This window comes from Vigna umbellata, chromosome 10, assembly GCF_029865625.1.
Source record: "Vigna umbellata cultivar VRB3 chromosome 10, Vumbellata_1.0, whole genome shotgun sequence".
Lineage (NCBI taxonomy): Eukaryota > Viridiplantae > Streptophyta > Magnoliopsida > Fabales > Fabaceae > Vigna > Vigna umbellata.
Window position 1 is genome coordinate 24,132,242 of NC_142174.1, and position 11,958 is coordinate 24,144,199.

Sequence of the window (11,958 nt, forward strand, 5' to 3'; positions counted from 1 at the left end):
TTTTGTCTCCCAAACTAAATATTATAGAGAAGTGCTTAAGAAGTTTGGTATGGATACTTGTAAAGAGGCCAACACACCTATGGCAACGTCTTGCTATTTAGATAAGGATGAATCTGGTGAAGGAGTAAATGAAACCATGTTTAGAGGAATGATAGGATCCTTACTTTATCTAACTGCTAGTAGACCAGACATTATGCAAAGTGTGTGTGTGTGTGTGTGTGCTAGGTACCAAGCTAATCCTAAAGAATCTCATCTAATTGCTGTCAAACGGATTTTGAAATACCTTAAAGGCACTCCATCTTTTGGACTTTGGTATCCTTCTGATGCTTTACCTAGTTTGATAGGTTATTCTGATGCAGATTATGGTGGCTGTAAAATTGATAGGAAAAGTACTAGTGGAACATGTCATTTTCTGGGCTGTTCTTTAGTGTCTTGGCATTCAAAGAAACAAGCTTGTGTAGCCTTGTCTACCACTGAAGCTGAATACATTGCTGCTGGAAATTGTTGTGCCCAAATTTTATGGATGAAACAACAACTGGAGGATTTTGATATCTTCCTTGATCACATTCCTCCGAAATGTGATAATACTAGTGCTATCAACCTAACTAAGAACCCCATAATGCACTCAAGAACTAAGCACATTGAAATTAGACATCATTTCTTGAGAGACCACATTCAAAAGGGAGATTGCCAAATTGAATACATTGACACTTTACATCAATTGGCTGATATCTTCACTAAAGCACTACCTAAAGATAGATTCTATGAGCTTAGAAGAGAGTTAGGAGTGTTAGATATGTCTTAAATTCAAAAATTATAAAATTTTCTCAATTCTGGTACGATCAGCGCTTTTAATCGATTATCATAGGATAATAATCGATTATTTTTAGCTTTGGCAAAAACCCCTATTCGCAGATAATCGATTATCACTTACAATAATCGATTATTTTTAGCTTTGGCAAAAACCCCTATTCGCAGATAATCGATTATCACTTACAATAATCGATTATTCATATTCAAACCCAAAACTGGACTTGTATGCGAAGATAATCGATTATCTGCATACATAATCGATTATTACACAATTTCTGGAAAGTGACTTATGAGCAGATAATCGATTATCACTTACAATAATCAATTATTACGCGATCTGTTTCAAAAATATAGCCGTTACAGTGAATCCTAACGGGTGGAAACGGTCATAAACGGCTAGTTTCTCCATTTTTCTTATAAATAGCCCCCTATAATCGATTATTACTCACTTCTTTGCACCCAGAAACCTGCTGCACCCAAATCTGAACCAAATCTCTCCTCTTTCTTCTTTCCTTCCAAAGTTTCTTTTGTGCCCACTTCTCTCATGGCTGATTCAAGAAGAACCTGAAGGAGGACTGCTGGTGCTTCTTCCTCTCGCTCCCGCAATGTTCGTCCTGCTTCAATCGAAGGTTGGATTTCAGATGAGGAGCAACATGGTGACTATGTTCATTTCTGGCAAGAACGCCGAATCATGGCGGTAAAGTTCATCCGTCTCGACTTTTATCGTTATTATGGCTTTCAATTTCCAGATCTGTTTTGTGCTCAAGGACTTACTCATCTAGTGGAGCAAAAGGGGTGCATCTACCCTGATCTTATCCGTGTCTTCTACTTCAATATGCATTATCGTGACGGCATCATCACAACAAAAGTGAAAGGTGTCCCTATAATTCTGGATGATGACATATGGACAAATGTTGCACAACTCACACTATGGGATGATGCTGTCAAAGCCCATCTTGGAGTTCCGGACTTCAATCGTCTCCTTGCCTTTCAATCTTTTTTGCGCCATCCTGAACAACAAATCAATCATCGACAACTACTTGTGGGTGGATTCAAGGTTGAAGAAAGGATGATTCATTACTTAATTGTATGGATCCTATGTCCTCGTGCCACTAACCATGCTCAATGCTCGGAGCAAGATCTTCTACTACTATATGGGCTTTTAAATCACATCCACATTGATTGGCCAGCCCTCATCTCCGACACAATGGTAAAGGCTAAGAAATATTGTTCTTATCATTTTCCATATGCACTTCTCAACCCTCGAATTTTAGAATACAAAGGTGTAAGTATGGACGGCGAACTCACTACCTCCATTCAAGCCATTGGCACTGAAATTGGTGAAACCACATTTCGCCAAATGGGTTTTGTTGCTCGTGGTCGTGTGATAATTCACAAGGATGATGATCACCACGAAAATGTCAACGACGATATGGACGCCCATATGGTTGATCCAGTCCAAGCTGCTACCTCTGCTGATGCTAGTCCTTCTCACATGCCTTCAACTTCATCCCTGACTATGGAGGAGCATTTTGCAAACCTGTCAAAACAACTGGAGGATATGCGTCTCTTTCAACAAGCTCACTTTGAACAAATATATGAGTGGCAACACAATCATGAAGAATTTGTGATCGACCAGTTCAATGACCTTGATACTCGCACTGGAAACATTGAAAATCACTTTAATCTCCAACCTCCAAAGAGACCACCAAGTCCTGAATTTTAGCTTTAGGATTTTATGCTTAGTGTGCTTTCATGTTTGTTTGTTTTGAATTCCTAGGATGTTTTATCATGATCATGTCTTGCTTTATGTTCCCTTGTAATCTTTAATGTTTTCCTGAATAAAATGATCTATTGTTTTAGTACATACCCTGTTTAATTGAGGGGGAGCTCATATTAAGGGGGAGCTCATCTTAAGGGGGAGCATTATCACTCTTTTTGCTTCTGATCAAAAAGGGGGAGAAATATGTGCAGTTACTACTAACTCCTACTGTTGTCTGTCAGTTTGTATCTTTTGCAGATAACCCAAAGTGCTTTTAAAAAGTGATTTTTGATCATCATCAAAAAGGCGGAGATTGTTACCAATGAAGAGCATTGGTAAATTTGAAGATAAATGATTTTGATGATGCTGAAAGATGATACATTGTTATAGTTGTTTTAAAAGAAATTTGTAGATTATAAATGTATTAGGAAAAGCCTTAAACGTGTAATACTTAGAAAAATTCGTATTTTTAGAACTGCTACGCATTTAATCGATTATTAGAAGCTATAATCGATTATCCTGAGCCCTTCTGAAAAACCTCGTTGCTCTGGAATAATCGATTATCACTAGTTCTGATAAGAACTGCCAAAGTCTCTGGAATAATCGATTATTCCTCAGGATAATCGATTATCACTCTTTGAAAACCCTGTAACGGACTCGAATAATCGATTATCACTAACAATAATCGATTATCTGCGGCAGTTATAATTCATCTTTGCGAACTCAAACCAGTTGGCTATATAGGTGAGTTCCAAAACTCTTAGAAAGAACTTTGAGCTTTTGAGAATACAGTGTGATCTGAGGAAGTTCCATAAGCTAGTTCATTGCACTGCCTAGTCTCGTGAAAAGGAGAAGCTCTTGCTTTGTGGATCAAAGGTCGGAGCGATTCTCTTCGAGTTGGCAACGCTACTGTTCTTCCGGTTCGTTGGTCGAAGGAAGAACTGTTCTGCACTGTTCCGGAGTCGAAGGAAAGTGTAGATTGCTTGCTTCCATTTCGTTGGTCGAAGGAAGGTTTTATATTTCTGTTTTTATTCACTCTTAATTGTATTTTGTTGAAACTGATTTTTAGTGAAATCGTTAATCACTTTTTATAGTGATTAACAACTGGACGTAGATTCTTTTGAATCGAACCAGGATAAAAATCCATTGTGTCAACTTTTCTATTCCTTACACTCATTACTGTTTTATGCACATCAAGTGTTTGTTAAATTTTCTCTAAGAAAATTGATTTTCTAAAACGGACCATCATAACTTGATTTGTGACCTAACACGCTTTCTGAGTATTTTATTCCGCTGCGCAACTCTATAACGGTACCGATTGTTCCCACAAAGAAGATGTAAGTTGTTAACATCAAATATTTGTAAAGTTTATGAGTAGAAATGTAAAAATAAATTTATATGTACCAGACGAATTGCATGCTCATGCACGCTAATGGATCCCCCAGTGTGCAAACAACCACCCTTGTCAGATGTCCTGTTCTTTTTGGCCGTTTCACATTTTTGTCTATGAAGTGGCATGTTCCACTTCTCCAAAAGACCATTCCAAACAATATCCCCCATCCAATTAGGTTTTTTTCCTTCTGTTCGAGCCTTTTTAAACATCTCAGATAATCTATGAAATGCTTTGGTGTGGAAATTTTTTTTCACCTTTTCTTCATGGTTAGACCTCCATGAAACCTTTCTCTGTTGACAACAAAGATTAATATTGGATAAGATAATTGAGGAGCTTAACATTTAAAATTACTTGTAGTACATAATGTAAATAAACACAAGTGTACCTTAAAACGCTCAAAGAAAACATCTCTTTGTGTCTGAGGTATTTGTCCCCATGTCACCCATGGCTCATCAAACTATTGCTTGATGGTGGCTGTGATTGCTTTGGATGCTGTTTTTGTTGGATAAAACCTATACCAGAATAAAAGTCAAATATTAGAATAATACAGTATATGCTTGGAACATTAAATTGATGTTTTCTTACCCTCCTCCAATAGGTGTAATGATTGGACGATTGTTGGAAACATCTTCAAAGTCATTGGCTGCTGAACTTGAATGTGGAGGGTTATCCCCTATAGGAGGTGGTGATGGCATATTTGTGGGAGTTGTTGGGTTAGAACCAACATGGGGGAGGGAGTTGTTGGGTTAGAACCAACATGGGGGGAGGGAGTTGTTGGGTTAGAACCAACATGGGGGGAGGGTGATCTCCATTGATCAGCAGCAAATTGTTGTGGACTAGGTGTGAAGGCAGGAACTTCCAACGAAGGTGGAATTGATGGTGGAGTAGGTGTCAAACCAGGAACTTGTAATGGTGGTGGAACAAATCTAGTAGTGGAGGTAGAGGTAGGTGTAGATGGCTGACTACTTGAAGCATTTACATTATTGAAACGATTTAACAACTTCACCATATAAGATTTCTTCTTGCCCTTCTCCTTATCTGATTTTGCTAAAGGTGGAATAGGAGGGTCACAACCATCTGATGCCATATTCTTGAACAAAAAACAAAATTGTGTGGTCAATATATTTTTACAATTGAATGGAAAGGAAAAGTAAGAAAAGAACATGATGATGATGTTCTTGTTTGCCAATACTACACATCGAAGCAAAAGATAAGAATGCAAAAGTTTAATCTACACAAAACCATTGGAGCAAAAATTATAATTAGCAATATAAGTACTCAAACACAAAGGGTATCGAAATAACATGCAAATTGAAATTACATAAATGATTTCATCACTTCTTCTTTCTCCCCTCTAAAAGTATGGGTTTATGATCACCCATGGGTACACCAACACATCGTAACTCTATTCACTGCTAGAACTGTGAAATGAATCTTCATCCTCATCTTCACTTTGTCCCTCTTCACTGCATTCTTCTTCCGATTCACTTGTTTCTTCATCCATATAGCCTTCAACTGATGGTACATTGTTGGGGTCCACTTCTTCAAGACCGGCTTCTATATCTTGCAATCGGATAACTTCTTCAACTTGAATGATGTCATTAACATGTGACATTTCCTCCACTTGGTATGGCTCAATGGCATCTACCTCATTGGTATCTATACGACCTCTAGGTTTGGTCTTTATTGCAACACACCAACCCCGTTTGTCGGTGCGCGATGCAGGATATGGTACATAATACACTTGTTCTACATTATGTGCAATTATAAAAGGATCAAACAAGACATATCTTTTATCCATTCGAATATCCACAATGCCATACTTTGAATCCACTCTTGTCCCTATTCTTGATGGATCAAACCAATCGATCACAATAAAATAATACAACCTTCTTTTCAATGGTTGAGGTATTATACTCGAGCTCATATATGTGCTTAATGACACCATAGAAATCATCTTCACCCCCTTCTGTAAGTCCTTTAACATGAACCCCACTATTTATAGTCCTCTTGCCCTGGCTTCATGCATGGGTGTTGAGAGGGTTGCACCACACACAAAAATTGATTGCAAAATTAATGCAGTATAAACTAGGAAGTGACTCCTGGGTCGTCTCTCAAGGACCAAATTGTGGTTCAGTCTCAGATCACACACGAAGGTGGGGGGGGTTTGTAGTGTTTTTGGTTGCGGATGAAATTTAAACACGACTGAATTAAAAACGTTGAAATAAACTTCAGTACAGTAAAACGAAATTAAAACAGTGAAAACGAAATTGGTACAGTAAAAAACGGAAATACAGTAACATGAAACGGTAAAAATAAATCTGGAACAGTAAAAACGAAAATACAGAAAAACATAAAATACAGAAAACAGTAAAAATAGTAAAACATTAAAAATAGAAAATGAACTTACAGCAGTAATTAATAACAGCAAAACAGTAAATGTAGAAATTCAGAATCCAAATTACAGTAATACAAAAACAGTCAAAACATAATACATAAATACAGAAAATAGTAAATACGGAAAATAGTAAATTAAAAACAGAACAGAATTACTACAACAGAATATAGTAAACCAAATTACAGTAAATAATTCAAAGTGAAATATTCAATGGCATAGTAAAACAACAGCAAAGATTAAAGTGCAGATAAACAATCCACAAAAATTAAATTACAACCGAAATTAAATTACCACAGTAAAATAAAAACAATTAAACAGAATTTAAATTTCAATAACAGAAAATGAAACTAAACTTGAATTGAAATTAAACTCATTACAGCAAGCAAACCATAAAATTAGAACCTAATGTGTACACCATTTTCTCTCAACCGTAGCCTTCCATTTTCCGTCACAGCTGTTGCCTTCACTGTTCCAGCTGTCCAGCCCTCTGCTCTCCACTGTCCAGCCCCTCTGCTGGACTTATGTCCCCCCTTGGCGGCTCTCCTTTTTTTCTTTCAACTCCACAGGTTTTTAAACCCTCATGTGCCATCTGTCTAGCCCTTACGCGTGTTGCTGGACTTGCTTCTCCATCGTGCACACCCCAAGCTGCTGGAAAATGAAAGCCACTTCCTCTGCTGGATTCAAACCCCCGTGGACCAGCTGCACCTCCCTTCTTCTCCAAGCACACACCTGTTGGACCTGGGCCGTGACGCTCTCCCTAGTGCATTGTTGTAAAATGCTGGAGCGTGAGTGATGCTGGAACGTGAGTGGATCAACCCAGTTTTCTCCCTTGCTCGTGTTGGATGTGGGCCTCGGTCTTCTTTGCTGGATTGAAAGTCGTGTGGTGTTGCTGCTGGATGATGACGTGCTTGCTGAATGGGAGCTGCTGGACGCGTGACCCATCTGCTCCTGCTGCTTTTGCTAGACGTGAAGCCTCTTCAATGCTGCTGGACCAGCTGCGGACAAGATTATGCTGCCAAGCTGAACCTCTTCAATTGGGCCGTGAGCTTCTCAAAGAAAGAAAATAATATCCTCCAAAAAGATAAGGAAACCGTGAGCTCCACTTCCTTCAACGTGGCCTCCTCCATTGGGTGTTGGACAGAGAGCTCTGGACGTGTGCTGGACCGCTTCTACTTCCTTGCTGGACACCACTTTGATTTGCTGGATGTCACCCTTTTTCCAATAATGAAACACCCTTCTCTCATAAGCCCAAAAAGTAAAATCACCGTAATACCCTTTGTGCACACTTCTTTTGTGGAAAGTCTTCAATCATGTGATGGCCCTCTAAATGTCCCAAATTATATTTCCAAAATTTTCCCTGAAATCAATAATGCAAATAATTTGCTCAAATAATCCAAATTAATTAAAATTAGAATTTTTGGTCAAATTAAGCACAATTAGTAAAAATGGGAAAATACTGGACAATTAAGCACAATTCCCCGATTAATTCTAGCACAATAAACTAAGTGAAGTGAACAAAATATTGACTCATCAATGGGTATGAAATTTATATCCATTGACAAAATAGGTATGCCATTGCTTCACACATCTTAAAGGACCAAGTGATAAATCTCTAAGATGTTGGTTTCTGACACTTAAAGGATCGTTATGAACCTACAACCACAAAATATATGAACCTATTCAATATAATTAAAAATGAATAAATATGTGAATAACAAATTTATGTGGAAGAATTTGATCAGTTGTACTTGATCCCTGAACCACAATGGGAAATTTGCATGTATATGTGTCGAACTGTTTGACTCTGAAAGTTTATAGGTATGTAAGAATGAGTTGTCCATAGGTATGACAATATTCGATCAATATCAATTTAATACATTGTCAATACCCAATTTCGTCCGGATTATTTTTATAGCATTTTTATTATTCATTTACCTATTTCCTTTTTTAGTTCTATTTATTTTATCTTATTGTTTTTATTACCCTTTTTCTTTATTGCTTATTTTGTTTTTATTCTATCTCTTTTTATTTATTTTACTTTTTTTTCTTTTCTTTTCTTTTCTTTTCTTTTATTTATTTATTTATTTTTTTATTTTATTTTTTTTTTATTTTTTTATTTTTTTATTTTTTTTTTATTTTTTTTTATTATTATTCTTCGTTTTAATTTTAATTCTTATTTCTTATTTTTATTTCTTATTTTTGATTTATTTTAATTTTAATTAAATTTTTATCTTTTCATTTTGTTTATATTTAAAAAAATTATTATTAGTTAAAAGGTTTTAAAATTAAATTAAATGAAAAAAAAAACGAAAATGAATCAAAAAGTTAGAAAAGGACAAATTGGCAAAAAGGAGGGGACACAACAGAGGAAAACGGTTTTCTGCTGCGAGGAGACAAAAATTGGTTTTGGGGCAGGCAAGGACAAGGCAAGTTTTGGGGAGAGCAGAGGCGCGATTTGGTTTAGCAGGAGGCACAGCAGAGGGATTGACAACTGGCAAAAAGCAATGGAGAAGAGAAAGTGAAAGAGGCACAAGAAAGGGATAGAGGGGATAACCAAGGGGGACGCTCTCAAAAAGAAAAAAAACTCCCCTCACTGTATCAAGAATCGACGACCAAGAGAAGCCATCTTCCTGGGAGGTTTAGACCTGCACCGAGAGAAGAGAAGGAGATTATAAAAAAAAAGAGAAGGAAACTTCAGCATTCAGGTAAGTCGTCCATCCCTGTCCTCCATCCTAGTTTGATCCTAAAAGGTAATCAATATTGTATGTTAATGTTCAAGTACTCAATATTGTATTGTTGTTTTTTTTTGTTTTCTTCCCAGCGTCCGTTCGTCATTTCCCTTGTTCGAACACTCGTTATTCAGCCTTTAACGAACGCTCGTTATTCAGCCTTTAACGAACGATCGTTATTCAGCCTTTAACGAACGCTCGTTTTTCAACCTTTTCCTAGCGCTCGTTATTCCCCTTGTGCGAACGCTCGTTATTCAGCCTTTAACGAACGCTCGTTATTCAGCCTTTTCCTAGCGCTCGTTATTCCCCTTGTTCGAACACTCATTATTCAACCCTTAACAAATGCTCGTCGTTCAACCTTTAACGAACGCTCGTTATTCAGCCTTTTTCGAACGCTCGTTATTCGGCCTCCTTTCACAACGTCCGCTCATCGTTCATCCTCCTTTCCCAGCGTCCGTCCGTCATTTCCCCTTGTTCGAACGATCGTTATTCAGCCTTTAACGAACGCTCGTTATTCAGCCTTTAACGAACGATCGTTATTCAGCCTTTAACGAACGCTCGTTGTTCAGCCTTTTCCGAGCGCTCGTTATTCCCCCAATGAACGCTCGTCACCTTTCCCCCAACGAACGCTCGTCATTCTGAATCCTTTACCAACGTCCGGTCGTCGGGCCGTTCGACACTCCCTTTCTCATTTGGCCCCCCCACTATTTGCTTTATTTACTTATTTGTTTTTTTTTATTATTATTCCTTTTTTATTTCATTTATTTTGTTTCATTTGTTTTTTTTATTTTTTATTTTATTTTCATCGTATTTTTTTATTTTTATTGTCTTATTTTATTTTATCTATTTATTCTAGATATCTACTTATCCTAAAATATATGTTGAATAATACAATATTTATAGCCTAAACAAAAGAATAACAAAAATATTTTTAAAGGTTTAGGCACATGTGTGATCGCACGCATCGTCCTTGTGCTAAAAACCTTTTCCCTTTCTTAATTAAAATTACAAAAATATTTTTAAAGGTTTAGGCACATGTGTGATCGCACGCATCGTCCTTGTGATAAAAACCTTTCCCCTTTCTTAATTAAAATTACAAAAAATATGTTTTAAAGGTTTAGGCACATGTGTGATCGCACGCATCGTCCTTGTGCTAAAAATCTTTTCCCTTTCTTAATTAAAATAACAAAAATATTTTAAAAGGTTTAGGCACATGTGTGATCGCACGCATCGTCCTTGTGCTAAAAAACCTTTTCTCTTTATTTTATAAAAATACAAAAAAACAAGAAATCTACAAAAAAAACTAAAAATGTCTACAATTTCAAACAACAAACAAATAGCCAGAACTACGTGATCCTTGATTCTCCATCAAGAGTGGAGATACATAGGAGCAAGGCTTGCCCTTGTCAGGTTCACTTCCCTAAAAATCCAAATTTATCCATAATCAATTTCTCAAACAATTTTCTCCAGTAATTTCTCAAACAAATATTCTCAAGCAGATTTTTATAAAAGAACTACGTAACCCTGATTTCTCATTTTGAATGAGAATACGTAGGAGCAAGGTCAATCCTTGTCGGGCCCAAAAAACTAAAAAATATATTTTGTTTATTTAGAATTTTATTTTAGGGGATAGTTAAACATTTTGAAAACCACATCATATTCGTGCATTTAGTTAAAGGTACTGCCTTAGGGCAGGCGTTGTAGGGTGCTAACACCTTCCCTACGCGTAACCGACTCCCGAACCCAGAATCTGCTTCTTGTAGACCATGCCTTATCCTTTTTATGGTTTTTCCGTAGTTTCCCATAATAAACTATGGTGGCGACTCCAAATCTCTTTTTCGAAACCTAAATTTCTTTTTTGGATCATCGTCCCGTCGCGATTCCGGTTGCGACAGATGGCGACTCCACTGGGGACCGCGAGAGTCAGGCCATTTAATTAGATGCGCGAATTTGACATGATTTTTCTTTGTGTTTTTCTTCCCCTGTTTTTTCTTTATCTGTGCTTGATAGTTGGAATAACTGCATGTGAATTGTTGAATATGGAACCCTAGGGTAGAAAACATGTTTATATCTGCCTGGGAATTTTTCTGGTTGTTTTGCAGGTGAGGGTTTGGGTATGCATTGCATTCTCCCTCCACACACACTTTGTGCATATCATGAGTGGGGCCCTATACCCGGGTCTGAGCGTAACTTAGAATTAGAGGAGTTGTGTGGCGGTGTCATTCTGGGATGTACTTCTTGTCTGGCTATCGTGAGAACTCCAGCTAGAGTCTGTTCTCTTCACTTGTGTCTCCTCATCTAGTTGATTACTCGACTGTTGTGGAGATGCTATGAAGGGGGCCATAGCTCTAGTGACCATTGACCTCTAGGTTCAGGAGACCATCCTTGTGAAATTGCATATACTTGACCTCGGATCCAAGCCATTGAACCTTTATTAGGGCACAAAGGGAGAAATGTGTATTCTTGTAATCCTCACGCTGTTTGTTCTCTTTCGAAAATTATGTTATTGCATTTTCATGCCAGGCATGCATTTGATTCATCGTGTTGTTTTATTATCATGCATCATATTCATGCATCATTTAGTAACATGTTGGTTTTAGGGGAAATCACAGGTATACACTTGACTTCACACGAGATGGATGTTGACACCAGATTTGATGCTACACTGCATACCAACTCCGCCATTTTAAGAAAGAAGTCTAGCCTAAGGACACATGTTGGAAATTTGACCGGGTTGATAAATTTAGGCCGAAGACTCAAGACCATACAGAGAGAAGCCTTCGGGAGGAAATATGGGAATTTGTTGAGTTTAATGGAGGTGAAAGTACAGTTGCCCGCTATTACAGCTCTAGCTCAGTATTAT